Source organism: Pelophylax lessonae, assembly GCF_965119305.1.
Source record: "Pelophylax lessonae genome assembly, chromosome: 6".
Lineage (NCBI taxonomy): Eukaryota > Metazoa > Chordata > Amphibia > Anura > Ranidae > Pelophylax > Pelophylax lessonae.
The window spans coordinates 296,089,868-296,108,171 of record NC_138773.1 but is presented as its reverse complement, the minus strand read 5'-3'; positions in this window follow the sequence as shown (position 1 = coordinate 296,108,171).

The following is an 18,304-nucleotide window of genomic DNA, read 5'->3' as shown; positions in this document are numbered from 1 at the left end:
ATAACAATATTTTTCACATTTTTTTATGTGAAATTCCCCCAAAAAAATTTAAAAATCAAAATTTTTTAACATTTTAGGCCAATTTGTTTTCTGCTACATATTTACATTTGGTAAAAAAAAATCGCAATAAGCCTATTTTGATTGGTTTGCGCAAAAGTTATTGCGTTTACTAAGGGAAAGATTTATGTCATTTTTATTGTTTTTTTTTTAACTAGTAATGGCGGCGATCTGCGATTTTTTTTTTTGCGGGACTGCGACATTGCGGCGGACGGATCGGACCCCTGACTGACATTTTTGACACTTTTGGGGATACCAGTGACATTACTACAGTAATCAGTGCTATACATATGCACTGTTACTGTAAAAATGACACTGGCAGTGAAGGGATTAACTTTATTAGAGATCCAGGGGTTAAGTGTGTTCCTAGGGGCGTGCTTCTAACTGTCAAGGGGCGTGGCTTTTGATGTAACCACAGAGACATACGATCCTACATAGCAGGACCGTATGATCTCTGCAGTTACTTCAGGGAGAATGACAGGCGGCTTTGTCCACATCAGCCGCCTGCCTTTCTCCCTCTCCAGCGGGAGATTGCGAGTGACCGGCCAACATTGGAGCCGACGGTCATTCGCGCGGGGATACCCGCGAACGAGTGGGGGGGGGCGGGATCGCGCCTCCGGCGGCGTGTGCTCGCCCCCTATAGGCTCCTGGGCGAGCGACGTAGTACTATGTCGCTTTGCCCAGGAGGGGCTGACTGCCACAGTAAATGTACTTGCGGCGGTCGGCAATCGGTTAAGTCAAACTCCAGACACAAAAACATTTTATTTAAATAAAGTATCTCACAGATGTGAGTACACCCCTCACATTTTTGTAAATATTTTATTATAACTTTTCATGTGACAACACTGAAGAAATGACACTTTGCTACAATGTAAAGTAGTGATTGTACAGCTTGTATAACAGTGTAAATTTGCTGTCCCCTCAAAATAACTCAACACACAGCCATTAATGTCTAAACCGCTGGCAACAAAAGTGAGTACACCCCTAAGTGACAATGTCCAAACTGGGCCCAATTAGCCATTTTCCCTCCCCGATGTCATTTGACTCGTCAGTGTTACAAGGTCTCAGGTGTGTTAAATTTGGTGTTATCGCTCTCACTCTCTCATACTGGTCACTGGAAGTTCAACATGGATCCTCATGGTGAAAAACTCTCTGAGGATCTGAAAAAAAAGAATTGCACAGGATTGCATGTGGTGTGAACTGGCCCTAAAATGTTTCTTTTAAAGATTTGATTTTGGAATGAATGGACTTTACCAAGTGAAAAACCCCAGACACTGTTAGACCCTTTTCTAACTGGTGCCTCCATTTAAAGCGGAGTTACCCTGAAAAAAAAAAAAATTTAGATAAAAATATCCCCGGGACAGTCAGGGCTAGTGCATTTAGGCAACGATAGCCTCTGAACTGTCCGCGGGTTCACTTACCTTTTAGAAGAAATACTTACCTTGAAAATGTCTTGTCCAGCGCTGCCATCTCAGGTGTGGGCAGCTGAAGCCGGAGCGTCCTCTTCAGTGATGTTGGAGTCCCAGACTGCCCTGCACCGGCCCCGCTCGTCACTTCTGGGGCAGGCGCATCATCCCTGCACAGCTTCTGTGCATGCCCAGAAGCTGTTTAGCAGGGAATGACGTGCCTGCACTGGAAGTGACGAGCGGGGCCGGTGCAGGCGCATTGACTCCTGGGAGCGATGACGTTCATCTCCCTGGAGACATCGCAAGCAGGAAGTGACGACGGCGGCCGTGTCCGCAGAGGGAGGAAGGTAAGTATATTTTCTTGAAAAACAAGGTAAATGAATGGAAAGCAAAATTGTAATTATCCAATTGTTTTTCAGGTGGAAAATAGCAAGCGGACGGGGAAAAGTACATTATGAGGGTGGAACTTTGCTTTAACCACTTAAGCCCGGAGGATTTGGCTGCTGAAAGACCAGGGCCTATTTTGCGATTCGGAACTGCGTGATTTTTAACGGACAATTGCGCGGTCGTGCGACGCTGTACCCAAATGAAATTGACATCCTTTTTTTCCCCACAAACAGGGCTTTCTTTTGGTGGTATTTGATCACCTGTGCGATTTTTATTTTTTGCGCTATAAACAAAAAAAAGAGCGTTGATTTTTAAAAAATAACAATATTTTTCTCATTTTTTTATATGAAATTCCCCCCAAAAAATGTAAAAATCAAAATTTTTTAACATTTTAGGCCAATTTGTTTTCTGCTACATATTTACATATGGTAAAAAAAAACGCAATAAGCGTATTTTGATTGGTTTGCGCAAAAGTTACTAACTAAGGGAAAGATTTATGTCATTTTTATTGTTTTTTTTTTTTAACTAGTAATGGCGGCGATCTGCGTTTTTTTTTTTGCGGGACTGCGACATTGCGGCGGACAGATCGGACCCCTGACTAACATTTTTGACACTTTTGGGGGTACCAGTGACATTACTACAGTAATCAGTGCTATACATATGCACTGTTACTGTAAAAATAACACTGGCAGGGAAGGGGTTAACTTTTTTAGTGATCAAGGGCTTAAGTGTGTCCCTAGGGGCGTGATTCTAACTGTCAAGGGGCGTGGCTTGTGATGTAACCACAGAGACATAGGATCTTACATAGCAGGATCGTATGATCTCTGCAGTTACATCAGGGAGAATGACAGGCGGCTTTGTTTACATTAGCCGCCTGCCTTTCTCCCTCTCCTGCGGGAGATCACGAGTGGCCGGCGGACATCGGAGCTGCCGGTCACTCGCGCGGGGATGGCCGTGAACGCGCAGGGGTGGGAGCGCGCCCCCGGCGGCGCACGCTCGCCCCCTATAGGCTCCTGGGCGAGTGACGTAGTACTACGTCGCTTTGCCCAGGAGGGGCTGACTGCCGCAGTAAATACACTGTGGGCGGTCGGCAAGCGGTTAAGGGAATCTGCTTGCTCAGCGGGTATCGCTCCACTGATCCCCGCTGAGCAGGCAGATGACAGGTCTGAGCAGGCAGATGACAGGTCTGAGAAATATTCTTTAAAAAAAACTAAATATCAGGTAAATAATAAATCATGAATCGCAAAAAAATATTTATTATTTACCTGATTGATTTAATTTAGTGATTGCATGTATTGTTTTTTACTGGACATGTTTTTATGCGATTCTGAATGAATCTGATTTTTTTTATGTCATTTATTCATTGAGAAAATAGCGCTGATTCACCTGGCCTTTTCTTCTTCTGTTACCAATTGTGTTATCCACACGATCATACATTGATCGATTAATTACCATTGCTCTTTGATATATATATTTTTTTTTTTTAAAGAATATTTCTCAGCATGTTTTTATCCTTTTTATTATTTATTATGTATGTGTACATGTATTTCTTTCTCCTGCATTACAAGCAATCATACTGTGCTATTTGGCCACTGTCACCAGTACTATCCATGGCTGTCTGTACCCAGTATTATGTTATGTCATGATCACCATCTATTACATTCACCTGCTCATTGAGGCATACACCCCAGTTTGTTTACTCCTACACCTGTCCCTGACCTTTGCCCCTCCCAGGGCGGGGCGGGGTGGTGTGGGCGGTGCATACTGGCTATATAACTTCCTGAGAGTGTATGGTGGGTCAGTGGCAACTTTGGCTCTGAGGAAGAGGGTCCTCCCTCGAAACGCGTAAGCCATACAAGGTTGTAAGGACGCCATCATGCTATCCAGCAGTAGAGAAGTGTCCTGGAAGCGAGCAGTCCTTATTTCCTTCATGCTTGTACAAAGCCTATGTTTGTGAGTATATTGTACGCTACCTCCTTTGATTTTAATAAACTTTTTTAGTGGTAATGCACAAGGTCGGTGCGCCCTTCTCTTGTCGTTTTCTTGTAGTGCTTTTTGGATACCCTTCGACCTGAGGAGGGCAGCAAGACCACTCTATTTGTGCCTAAAAAACCACCTAGATCATTTACCTTTCCGCACACCACTCGAGCGATACTGTTTTTTACAACTGCAAACCTACCAAGACATGGCCGTCCACCTACACTGACAGGCATTCATCAGAGAAGCAGCCAAGAGGCCCATGGTAACTCTGGAGGAGCTGCAGAGATCCACAGCTCAGGTGGGAGAATCTGTCCACAGGATAACTATTAGTCGGCACTCCACAAATCTGCCCTTTATGGAAGAGTGGCAAGAAGAAAGCCATTGTTGAAAGAAAGCCATAAGAAGTCCCATTTGCAGTTTGCGAGAAGCCATGTTGGGGACACAGCAAACATGTGGAAGAAGGTGCTCTGGTCAGATGAGACCAAAATTGAATTTTTTGGCCTAAAGACAAAACCCTATGTGTGGCAGAAAACGAACACTGCACATCACCCTGAGCACACCATCCCCACCGTGAAACATGGTGGTGGCAGCATCAGAGTTGATGGGAAGATGGATGGAGCCAAATACAGGGCAATCTTAGAAGGAAACCTGTTAGAGTGCAAAAAGACTTGAGACCGGGGCAGAGGTTCACCTTCTATCAGGACAACGACCCTAAACATTCAGCCAGAGCTACAATGGAATGGTTTACATCAAAGCATATTCGTGTGTTAGAATGGCCCAGTCAAAGTCCAGACCTAAATCTATTTGAGAATCTGCGGCAAGACTTGAAAATTGCTGTTTACAGACAATCTCCATCCAATCTGACAGAGCTTGAGCTATCTTGCAAAGAAGAATGGGCAAAAATGTCACTCTCTAGATGGGCAAAGCTGGTAGAGACGTCCCCAAAAAGACTTGCAGCTGTAATTGCAGGGAAAGGGGATTCTACAAAGTGTTGACTCAGGGGGGTGAATACAAATGCACGCCACACTTTTCACATATTTATTTGTAAAAAATGTTGAAAACCATTTATCATTTTTCTTTCCACTTCACAATTATGTTCCACTTTGTGTCGGTCTATTACATAAAATCCCAATAAAATACATTTACATTTTTGGTTGTAACATGATAAAATGTGGAAAAGTTTGAGGGGTATGAATACTTTTTCAAGGCTCTGTACTACAGGAGATGGTCAGAGACTGCAGACATGATAGAGGAGATGGTCAGAGACTGTGGACATGATACAGGAGATGGTCAGAGAATACAGACATGATATAAGAGATGGTCAGAGACTGCAGACATGACATAAGAGATTGTGACAGACTGCAGACATGATACAGGAGATGGTCAGAGACTGCTGACATGATATAGGAGATGGTCAGAGACTACAGACATGATTTAAGAGATGGTCAGAGAGTACAGACATGATATAAGAGATGGTCAGAGACTACAGACATGATATAGGAGATGGTCAGAGACTGCAGACATGATACAAGAGATGGTCAGAGACTGCAGACATGATACAGGAGATGGTCAGAGACTGCAGACATGATACAGGAGATGGTCACAGACTGTAGACATGATACAGGAGATGGTCAGAGACTGCTGACATGATATAGGAGATGGTAAGAGACTGCAGACATGATATAGGAGATGGTCAAAGACTACAGACATGATATAAGAGATGGTCAGAGACTACAGACATGATACAAGAGATGGTCAGAGACTACAGACATGATACAGGAGATGGTGAGAGACTACAGACATGATATAGGAGATGGTCAGAGACTGCGGACATGATATGGGAGATGGTCAGAGACTGCTGACATGATACAGGAGATGGTCAGAGACTGCAGACATGATATAAAAAATGGTCAGAGACTGCAGACATGATACAAGAGATGGTCAGAGAGTACAGACATGATATAAGAAATGGTCAGAGACTGCAGATATGATGATACAGGAGACAGTCAGAGACTGCAGACATGATATAAGAAATGGTCAGAGACTGCAGACATGATATAAGAAATGGTCAGAGACTGCAGACATGATACAAGAGATGGTCAGAGACTGCAGACATGATACAAGAGATGGTCAGAGACTGCAGACATGATACAAGAGATGGTCAGAGACTGCAGACATGATACAGGAGATGGTCAGAGACTGCAGACATGATACAGGAGACGGTCAATTCATTGAAAACAAAGGATCATAATGACATGCTGGTGACTCTTATTTCCAGACTCGGGCCATGAATGGAACCCTTCCTTTCTCTAAGCACCAGGTTCCTTTCTCTGAATCCTGAGGAGTCCACACATTGTCCGGGGGTGGGGGGGGTCCTATAAATACTCCCCATACACAGCACTGAGCTCATGGAAAGTCCCAGTATAGATTTCCCAGAATTCCTCTGCCCTTCCCAGAGATTACATTCCAACACTGCAATGATGACCCTGCAAGGTGGCACTCTGATAACCGATACCCTCAGCACACCGGGATACATGGCTGTTAATGGGGGTCACCGCCTGGGGTGTCCTCGGTGTAAACTCACTCCAACGTCCGCTCACATCTGTCCCCGCACACCCTCTCCATGAGCTGAGCTATGAGGACAGACAGGTCACTGCACACCTTCCAGAGTCTGGGAGTCGGTACAAGCTGTTGTCTGATGGTAACGGCTCGGGAAGGGTCCAGGAGGAGGAAGAATCCTAATACTGGCCATACATGGAGAGATATTGCAGCAACTTCCATTGAATGGCTGGATCAAAAGCGACTGAAAGAAAAAAAAAACAACCTGCCATTACCTTGTTAGATAGAGTGCAAGAGTAGAGGTGCACAGAAACTGAACCGAAAACAAAAAAACACATATAAGAGTCATCATACTCCATGCAATCTGATTGTACAATCTTCTTTAGATCTACCATCACAATAGCCTGCCTGATTGGATACAGATTGGATAGATCCTCATATTCCATAGTTCTGATAAATCTAAAGTTATCTGTACAAAGATTGTATGGTTAGATGGTATTGTCCCTAAAGCTGACCATACACCATGCAATCTGATTGTACAATCTCATTTGGACCTACCAATAACTATGTAATACAAGAGCCTGCCTGATTGGATACAGACTGATTAGTTTAGGTATGTCCTCATATTATATAGTTGTAGGAAATCTAAAGTTGATTGCACAGAGATTGTAAGGTCAGATTGTAACATGTATTGTGACTCTGCAGGCCGTTCTCTGCTCAGCGGGGGATCGATCCGCCGATCCCCACTGAGCAGGCGCATGACAGCTCCGTCTCCGCTCTGTGTGCGGAGACGGAGGTGTCAGATCCCCGCTGTCCCCTGTGGAGGAATCGGATGAGAATGGACCGCCTGTCTGCTCTCATCCGATCCCATCCGATCCCCTGGACCAGTGGTGTATTTTGGTTTTGTGCTGCCCTAGGCAAGACTAAAATTGGGCACCCCCCTCTCCCTTCTATGTAAATTTGCCCCACTCCTTTTTTAGCGGATTTGACTCCCTCCAAAATTGAAGGACTACAAGTGCCAGCATGAACCCCTGAGATCTCACGAGAGGGGGTGGGTGAGGTAGAGAGAGAGGGGGTGGGTGTGGGAGAGAGAGAGAGAGGGGGTGAGGGGAGATGAGAGAGAGGGGGAAAGAGAGAGAGGGGGGGATGAGAGAGAGAGGGGGGATGAGAGAGAAAGAGAGGGGGATAAGAGAGAGAGGGGTGAGAGAGAGATAGGGGGTGAGAGACATGAGAGAGAGAGAGGGGGGGTGAGAGAGATGAGAGAGGGGGGATGAGAGAGATGAGAGAGAGGGGGGGATGAGAGAGATGAGAGAGAGGGGGGATAAGAGAGAGAGGGGGTGAGAGATGATTAGAGAGAGAGGGGGGATGAGAGAGAGAGGGGGATGAGAGAGAAAGAGAGGGGGATAAGAGAGAGATAGGGGGGTGAGAGACATGAGAGAGAGAGAAAGAGAGGGGGATAAGAGAGAGAGGGGTGAGAGAGAGATAGGGGGGTGAGAGAGATGAGAGAGGGGGGATGAGAGAGAGGGGGGGGATGAGAGAGATGAGAGAGAGGGGGGATAAGAGAGAGAGAGGGGGTGAGAGATGATTAGAGAGAGAGGGGGGTGAGGGAGAGAAGGGGATGAGAGAGAGAGAGGGGATAAGAGAGAGAGGGGTGAGAGAGAGAGAGGGGGGGATGAGAGAGATGAGAGAGAGGGGGGATAAGAGAGAGAGGGGGTGAGAGATGATTAGAGAGAGAGGGGGGTGAGGGAGAGAAAGGGGGGTGCGAGAGAGAGAGGGGGGGGGGTGAGAGAGAGGAGGGTTAAGAGAGAGAGAGGGGGAGGGTTGAGAGAGGGGGGGTAAGAGAGAGAGAGAGGGGGTGAGAGAGAGCGAGGGGGGTGAAAGATGGGGGTGAGAGAGATTGAGGAGGGGTGTGTGAGAGAGGGGGTGAGAAACAGAGGGGGGGGGGGGGATGAGAGAGTCGGCTCTAGCAACCAGTGACCAATATAGTCTCAGGTGGAGGGGGGGTGGCTTCTTTGCTGCCCCCCCTCCAAAGTGCCACCCTAGGCCAAAATACAGCACTGCCCTGGACGGATGGACAATAGGGATTCCATCCGTCCAGATTTCACGGACAGGATCAGACCGGATCGGATAGCAGTGGGTGTCAGTGGAGATGTCACCGCTGACATCCGCTGCCCCATAGGGATGCATGGGGGATCCAATCAGATCTGCCCGAAAAACTGACAGTCGGATCGGATCGTCCGGGTGAAAGGACCCTTAGGCTTCATTCACACCAATCCTTTTTGTGGAAACGCAGGACATTTTATTTAACATGGGTTCCTATGGAACACGTTCACACCAATGCATTTTTGTGCCTCTGCGTTTTTGGAAAGGGTTGGGGACTGTTTTTAGCCACTTCAGGACCGGAAGGATTTGCCCCCTTAATGGCCAGGCCCTATTTTGCGGTTCGGCACTGCGTTACTTTAACGGAAATTGCACGGTTGTGCGATGCTGTACCTAAATAAAATTGATGTCCTTTTTTCCCCACAAACAGAGCTTTCTTTTGGTGATATTTGATCACCTGTGCCATTTTTGCGCTATAAACAAAAAAAAAAGAGCGACAATTCTGGAGAAAAAAAAAAACAATATTTTTCACTTTCTGCTATATAACATTCCTTAAAAAAAAAAAAAAAAAGAAAAGAAAATTGTAAAAATCAAATTTTAGGCCAATTTGTTTTCTGCTACATATTTTTGGTAAAAAAAAATCCCAATAAGTGTATTTTGATTGTTTTGCGCAAAAGTTATCGCGTCTACTAACTACGGGAAATTTATGTCATTTTTATTTATTTATTTTTTACTAGTAATGGCGGCGATCTGCGATTTTTTGCGAGTTCTGCCCTCCTCTCTGCTCCGGACTGCTAAGAAGGGGGGGTGGGAAAAGATGAGCCTTTTTTTCAGCAGCACAGAGGACTGCAGGATCTGGCAAAGGAGTTCTGTCCTCTCTGCTGCTGACTACAGAGACAAGGTTGGGGCAGAGACAAGGGGTGTGCCGCAGCTGCAGGAGAGGTGCGAGGGCCACATGAAATGGCCTGAGGGGCCGCATTCGATCCACGGGGCCTTGTGTTTGACACCTGTGGTCTAGGGAAAGTCAGGCTAGGGAGGAAAGCAATAGATGATGTTGGACGTCCTCCAACCAGGAGATGAGGAGGGCTCTATCTGACTTGTTGCAGCTTCTAGTGCACATTGTGGGACGCTCACAGTGTGCGGTGACATCAGTATAGGAGAAGAGCCTGCAAGACTGAAGGGAAGGCTGGAGGTCAGCTTTGTAAATACTCCCTCTAGTGGTGATATGTATATCAAAGAATTAAATCTCCTGAATAATAATAATAATTACAATAACGAAACAATATAACCATGCAGGAGCACCTACCTACAGAGAGGCAAGCGCTGTCCTCCACTTCTATGTCTGGTGCATTCAGATATGGGAAATTCCACCTCCCTATGCCTCCTGCAGATCATTGCTGGTCGATTAAAGGGACGGACTGGCCAATAGTGCGATGCCGGAATACAAGGAGGTGACCAATGACTGAGGAAGACCCCTGAGCTTCCAGGAGAAGAACAAATACAGTCAGAAATTCTACATTCCAGCTGATAATTGCTTTTGTTTAACCACTTCACCCCCGGAAGGATTTGCCCCCTTCCTGGCCAGGCCCTATTTTGCAATTCGGCACTGGGTTACTTTAACGGACAATTGCGCGGTCGTACGCCGATGTACCCAAATAAAATTGATGTCCTTTTTTTTCTCACAAATAGATTTTTCTTTTGGTGGTATTTGATCGCCTGTGCGATTTTTTTTCTTTTTTTTGCGCTATAAACAAAAAAAAAAAGAGCGACAATTTTGAAAAAAAAAAAAAAAAAAACAATATTTTTCACATTCTACTATATGAAATTCTCAAAAAAAAAAATGGAAAAATCAAAATTTTTAACATTTTAGGCCAATTTGTTTTCTGCTACATATTTTTGGTGAAAAAAAAAAAATCGCAATAAGCGTATTTTGATTGGTTTGCGCAAAAGTTATCGTGTCTACTAACTACGGGAAAGATTTGTTATTTTTATTGTTTTTTTTTTTTACTAGTAATGGCGGCGATCTGCGATTTTTTTTTTTTGCCGGACTGCAACATTGCGGCAGACAAATCGGACCCTTGACTGACATTTTTGACACTTTTGGGGGTACCAGTGACATTACTTCAGTAATCAGTGCTACAAATATGCACTGTTACTGTAATAATGACACTGGCAGGGAAGGGGTTAACATTGTGGGTGATCAAGGGGTTAAATGTGAGCCTAGGGGAGTGATTCTAACTGTGGGGGGGGCGTGGCTTGTGAAATGACCATAGAGACTTGTGATCCTATATAGAAGGATTACATGGGCTCTGTGATCATTTCAGGGAGAAGAACGGCCAGCTGTGTTTACAACAGCCGACCATCATTCTCTCTCAGCGGGGAGCGATCGCGGGTGTCAGGTGGCAATCGGAGCCGCCTGCCCCATGCATTGGCATCCCCGCTGCCGAGTGGGGACGGGAGCGCGCCGCCGGTGGTGCGCGCTCACCCCCTACCTTCCCATGTGCAACCGACGTAGATCTACGTCGGTTTGCGCAGGAGAGCCACCTTGCCGCAGTAAAAAGGCGGCAGGTGGTCGGGAAGTGGTTAAGACAGGTCCCCTTTACTGTAAAGATTCAGTGCCGGTTCACACATATGCGATCTCAGACATCCCATGCGATTCGCACCACACTACTGTGTAAATCACATGCGATGTCTGTGCGATGCAAATTCAGCCATACAGATTGCATGGGTCAATTCGCATTACGTTCGGACCAAAGTCGCACAGGACCCTTTTTTTGGTGCGCACCAGAATCGGATCACATGGGTGTCCACACCTATGCGATCCGGTTCATGTCCGAACTAGTTTTGCACTGCGATATGCAAACTGATCTGGGGGGTGTCGGTAACTTTGTATTGACACCCCCAGCGATTCCCATATGGCAGTGTGAACTGCCTGCGGGTCAGATGCAATGCGGGAACCCGTAGTGGATTCGCAGGCTTCCCGCATCGCCCCTCTGAGAACCAGCACTCAGGGCCACTTAACACCACATACAGTTCTGTGCGTTTTTTTTCTGTATTAAAAACGCCTGGATAGTAGGTTATATGGTTTTTAGTTCCCACCAGTGCAGTCAGTTCCTGGGTGTTTGAGAAAAAAGTAGAACATGCTGCATTTTTTTCTGCACTGAACTGTACTGAAACGTGGTAAAACGCATCAGAAACCAACCAGAGCACACCAAAAACGCACTGAAACGCGTCTTTATTTAAGCTCAGTTCTCACCCATGCAGTTTGCTTATGATCATTTCTGCAGTGCTTTTAGCTGCACTTTTTGCATTTTTTGCACAAGCAATTTTACTGAGATTTGTATTTGTTATGCTTTTTTTTTTTTGGCCAATTTGTTGTTGGGCAGATTTTAAAAAAACGCAAAATTGTGGTAAAAACGTGGCAAAAACGCACTACATGCTTTTCTGCAGCTTCTCCATTGGACCAAAAAAGGCATTGTTTTGGGTTTAAAAAAGTCCCTGATCCTTTCCAAAAATGCAGCGGCTGAAAAAAGCATAGATGTGAACATGTCCCATAGGAAACCATGTTAAATGGACTGGAGTGCGTTTCTGCAAAAAGCTACAAAAAAAACGCATAGGTGTGAACAGAGCCTTAGGGTTAGTTCACACCACAAAAACGCATTTTCAGATCTGTTCCGGATGTATTTCTGCATGCGTGTTTCTAATGCAGTCTGGTGTGTTCCAGTGTGCTTTTAAAGCATTTATTATGCTTTTCTGGACACATTCCAGAGGCTTTTTTTCTTATTTTTTTTCCTGTTTTTTTTTTTCTGCTGTACTGGGGTCAGGGGCGTTTATGATGCATTTTTGATGCGTTCCAGTTCGCTTTTGATGTATTTTACCCCGTTCCAGTACAGTCCAGTGCAGGAAAAATGCAGCATGTTCTACTTTTTTTTCTGGAACTGGAAAGCCCTGGAACTGACCGCATGGTGTGAACTGTGCCATTGGAAATCATATAACCTATTTTCCAGGTGTTTTTGATTCAGAAAAACAACGCATTTGGTGTAAACCGACCCTGAAGGTTATGAAAAAAGAGGGGGGGGGGGAAGTACTAGAATGCATCAGAAAACACGCAGAAAAGCATCCAGACTGCGTTTCTATGGTGTGAACTGGCCCTCATGGGGTATTAAATAAAATGTGATGTATTGCAGCTTTTTATTAGATGTGGTGGCTGCATTAGTTTCCTTTTCTCTGGCTTTTTTCCCTGTGTTTTCACCTGGTGATCTGGCCAGCAACACTGGCCTCCACTCTGGATGAAGGAACACAGGAGGCACAGCAGCATTGTCAGTGGGGAGGAGGTGTTAAATGTATTAACAAACTTATATACACTAATTGAAGCCAAACTGCGGCTCACACTTTATATACAGTTACAGAAAAGTTTTTTTTTTACTTTTCGGATAAAGGTTTTTCCATAAATATATAAAAGATGATCATTGTAAGCATCCCTGTCAGTGGTAAATGGTTTGTGTCTTCCATTTAAACTAATAAATTCTGCTAGAGAGACTGTGCTCTGAAAATAACAGACTTGCTGGCTGGATCACCGAATGAAAATAGAAGAAATTAAGCCTAAAAAAAAAAAAAAATGCAGCCATTACATCTAAGAATTGGTATTCTGCAATATAATATAATATAATATAATATTTACTTTGGGGGTTAATACCGCTTTAACTCATTCAGCCCTATAGTTTTTTTTTTTGTTGTTTTCAATCAGGTCAGACCTGAGAAATGACAGAGGATTTCTGAGGATTCAGCAGTCAAGAATCTGTGGGCAGCCGCAGTTAAACCTTAGAACATAGAAATACTTACATAATCGTATCTTCTGATCTGGTATTCGTAACATAAACAAGATGTGGCTGAGACCTTCTCTCTCTCTCCCTACTTCCTCCCTTCCAGGATCTTTTCCCAACACTACTCAATCAGGAAGTGACATACATAATTTTACATTACAGTGTGATACTAGCAGCTGACAGTAGAGAGCAGCAGATCCCTACATAAGCTTACCTAAAAAAATCTCTTTTCAAGTTGTGAGTGCTGCCTGTCTGCTGGCTGTCTCTTTCCACAACTTCCTGGATTCCCTGCATGCTTTGCAGCTTCTCCTTAATTTCTAAGGACTACATATCCCATGGTACCTTGCTGCCTGCAAGCAGCGATTCCCCTCCTGACTCTGCCTCCTGAAACTCCTCCTCTCAGCACCTCTGTAGTTCAGAAGGCGGGCTCTGTGAAATGTGTGACACAGCAGTGCCTAATCACAGGGCATAGTGACTACATGTCACAGAATTCAAGGAAGTAAATATGTGGGGATCTTCACAAAGTAAGTTTACAAACTTCAAGATGGTTCATATTATTAGGTGTAGGCTAAAAAGCATTGAAATAGAATGTAGAAATGAGTATATGATTTTACATTTTGACCATAGAGATGCTTTAATGACTTCTGGCTGCTGCAGCTGGAGGCCCAGGCAGATAGGAAAACAAAATCTGGCCATTTTATTTGCCTGTCCAGTAAACTGTGAACAGCTTTTGGGTCGAACTCATAGTCAACCTGAACCCAAAGGTCACCCCTAGCTACCTAGCTAAGATGTGGACCTAGGAATGGAGGCTTCTTTCAAACCAAAGCTCTACAAAACCTCAAGGATCTAGATATCAGGTAAGATGTCGACCCAGAAACACATGCTTCATCGCATCCAAAGCTCTACAAAGCCTCCAGGTTCTAGGTATCAGGTGAGATATGGGTTTGGGAATGGAGGCTTCATCCTATCTGAAGGTTTATTAAGCCTCCAGGATCTAGATACTAGCTAAGTTGTGGACCTAGGAATGCATCCCATCCCATCCAATGTGTTACAAAGCCTTCAGGATCTAGATTCCTGGTAAGTTGTGGACCTAGGAAGGGAGGCTTCCTCCCTTCCAGAGCTGTACAAAGCCTCCAAGATCTAGATTCCAGGTAAGATGTGGACCGAGGAATGGAGGCTTTATCCCATCTGAACCTTTACAAAGTCTCTAGGATCAAGATACCAGATAAGATGTGGACCTAGGGATGGAGGCTTTATCCCATCCAAAGCTCAACAAAGCCTCCCATATCTAGATACCAGGGAAGATGTGGGCGTAGGAATGGAGGCTTTCCCCCCGTCCAGCGCTGTACAAAGCCTCCAGGATCTAGATACCAGGTAAGATGTGGACCGAGGAATGGCGGCTTTATTCCATCTGAAGCTTTACAAAGTCTCTAGGATTGAGATACCAGATAAGGTGTGGACCTAGTGATGGAGGCTCCATCCCATCCAAAGCTCTACGAAGCCTCCAGGTTCTAGATATCAGGTAAGAGGTGGGCCCAGGAATGGAGGCTTTATCCCATCTGAAGCTTTACAAAGTCTCTAGGATTGAGATAACAGATAAGGTGTGGACCTAGTGATGGAGGCTCCATCCCATCCAAAGCTCAACGAAGCCTCCAGGTTCTAGATATTAGGTAAGAGGTGGACCCAGGAATGGAGGCTTTATCCCATCTGAAGCTTTACAAAGTCTCTAGGATTGAGATAACAGATAAGGTGTGGACCTAGTGATGGAGGCTCCATCCCATCCAAAGCTCTACGAAGCCTCCAGGTTCTAGATATCAGGTAAGAGGTGGACCCAGGATATGGAGGCTTTATACTATCTGAAGCTCCAAAAAGCTTCCAGGGCCTAGATACCAGGTAAGATGTGGACATAGGAATGGATGCTTCATCCCACTTAAAAAACTCAACAAAGCCCTCAGGATCTAGATACCGGGTAAGATGTGGACCTAGGAATGGAGGCTTCATCCCATCTGAAGCTAAACAAAGCCTTCAGAATCCTGATACCAGGTAAGATATGGACCTAGGAATGGAGGCTTCCTCCCATCCAAAGTTCTACAAAGCCTCCAGGACCTAGATACCAGGTAAGATGTGGACCTAGGAATGGAGGCTTCGTCCCATCTGAAGCTAAACAAAGCCTTCAGAATCCTGATACCAGGTAAGATATGGACCAAGGAATGGAGGCTTCATCCCATCTGAAGCTAAACAAAGCCTTCAGAATCCTGATACCAGGTAAGATATGGACCTAGGAATGGAGGCTTCCTCCCATCCAAAGTTCTACAAAGCCTCCAGGACCTAGATACCAGGTAAGATGTGGACCTAGAAATGGAGGCTTCCTCCCTTACAAAGCTCTATAAACCCTCTAGGATCCACAACAGAACTTATTAAAATCCTGGGAAAACCAAAAGTTATTGTGTTCTTCAGATTAGCAATCAACCCTTGGGCCCCTCAATGTGAAGAACTTAGGTGACCCACATGAACTATCCTGGCCACCAAGACACAACTTTTATACAGAGTACGAGGTTGCCTTTTCTGAATTGTGTGAGCTGCATTCCAGACATAGAATGCCTGGCACTCTTCTCCTCCTGCCAGGCCAGTAACACTGTATCTGCTTGTACATATCACAGCCGGTGCTGACGCATTGCCACACAGTTTTGTCTGCTTTCTTATCAAGGTCGCTGGCTTAACCGCGTCCTACCTGGCCGAAAGCCACAGACGAATGCCTAAACCACACCGCGATGTCTCAGAAAGGACACCAGAGTCCGTTGGGAGGCGGATGTCCCAGCAAGCGCCAACACCATTTAGATTGGGTTATCTTTTCGTTACTGACAGTGACGTGACCTGAAGATTTATTGATAATTGACAAAAAAGCCACTGAGTGTATGATAAGATTAGAAAGGGGTTTTGTATACCAAAAAAACACCATTAAAGACGAGCCCAGAGCCACAATATAATAAAATAAATAAACGCAGGGTCTCTATGACGGGATGAAATAAGAAGCCAGGTATTACTTCCTGCTTGCCCCAGCGTCCCTTTAACCACTTCACCCCCGAAAGGATTTGCCCCCTTCCTGACCAGGCCCTATTTTGCAATTCGGCACTGCGTTACTTTAACGGACAATTTCGCGGTCGTGCGACGCTGTACCCAAATAAAATTGATGTCCTTTTTATCCGACAAATGGAGCTTTATTTTGGTGGTATTTGATCACCTGTGTAATTTTGCGCTATAAACAAAAAAAGAGCGACAATTTTGAAAAAAATATATATATTTTTCACATTCTGCTATATAACATTTAAAAATCTAATTTTTTTTAACATTTTAGGCCAATTTGTTTTTTGCTACATATTTTTGGTAAAAAAAAAAAAATCGGAAAGATTTATGTCATTTTTATTGTTTTTGTTTTTTTACTAGTAATGGCGGCAATCTGTGATTTTTTTGCAGGACTGTGACATTGCGGCGGACAGATCGGACCCCCTGACTGACATTTTTGACACTTTTGGGGGGACCAGTGACATTACTACAGTAATCAGTGCTAAAAATATGCACTGTTACTGTAATAATGACACTGGCAGGTAAGGGGTTAACATTGTGGGTGATCAAGGGGTTAAATGTGAGCCTAGGGGAGTGATTCTAACTGTGGGGGGGGATCCTTCCAGGGAGAAGAACGGTCAGCTGTGTTCTTCTGACCGTTCTTCTCTGTCAGGCGGCAATCGGAGCCACCTGCCTGCTGCATCGGCTTCCCCGCTCACGAGCAGGGGCGGAAGTGCACTCCCTAGCCTCCTGCGTGCGACCGACGTATAGTTACGGCGGTTCGCGCAGGAGTGGCTGCCTGCAGCAGTATAACTGCGGCGGGCGGTCGTAAAGCGGTTAAAGACCACCGTTTCGCCACTGCACATACAGTGAGGGAAATAATTATTTGATCCCCTGCAGATTTTATAAGTTTGCCCACTGAAATGAAGGGTCTATAATTGTTATCATGGGTGTATTTTAAATGATATAAAAATAATGCAGATAGGTAGTTGTCAGACTATTGGAGGCACGGTCAGGGCTGCTGTTAGAAATCGCGGGGCCCCGTACAGACTACCTGGCAGGGCCCCCCCAAGAAAATATTAAAGATATATTTAGCTAAAATTACAACAAAATCACTATTAGCAGACACAAATATAACATAACTCGCATAATTCCTGCTAAATCTAAAAAAAAAACTATGTTAAATAAAAAAGAAGATGAGATGAAATATCCAGGCTGGGCAGTTGGAGCTCAGTGATCAGAGAGACAGAGAGAGAGAAACAAAGTTACAATTTACAAATAAACTCCTGAGCAGAGATAAGTGCTGGGAGGGGGGGGGGCACACAAGGGAGGGGGATTAGTGAGGGACAACTGTCTCTTTCTCAACAGATAAAAGCTGATAGCAGGGAGAGGGACAGATCAGATCCAGGTGCTGGAGGAAGATTTCTGTATTTGTTGTCCATCACTAATCCCCCTCTCTGTGTGGGCCCCCCCCCCCCCTGTGAGCTCGGGCCCCCTACAAGAGGGCTGGTGGTCCCCCCCTATCAGCGGCCCTGGGCACTGTACCGCATCACAAAATATATTCAAGAGACGAGAGAGAAGAAGCCCCACAGGGATTTTTGAGGTATAGGCCAACAAGATAAAGTAAACAGAAGAGTAAAGATGTATAAAATCAACAATTTTTATTTAGGAAAATTTTCTTCCAACATGCGTAAAAGGTGAAATAATCACCAAAGGTAACATAAAAGCACAACAAAAATGTTACAGGTACAGTGTAGAACATCTAAGTAATTAGATATGCTCTAAGTCTGGAACATAGGGTTGGTCTTTAGCAGTGAAGGGCCAAGCCAGTTCGTAGTGTACAGACAATCCCAACATGTTTCGAAATTTACAATCATTTCTTTCTCAGGGGAAAGAGAAAAGCAGAGCATAATCTCTTTTCTATAAATA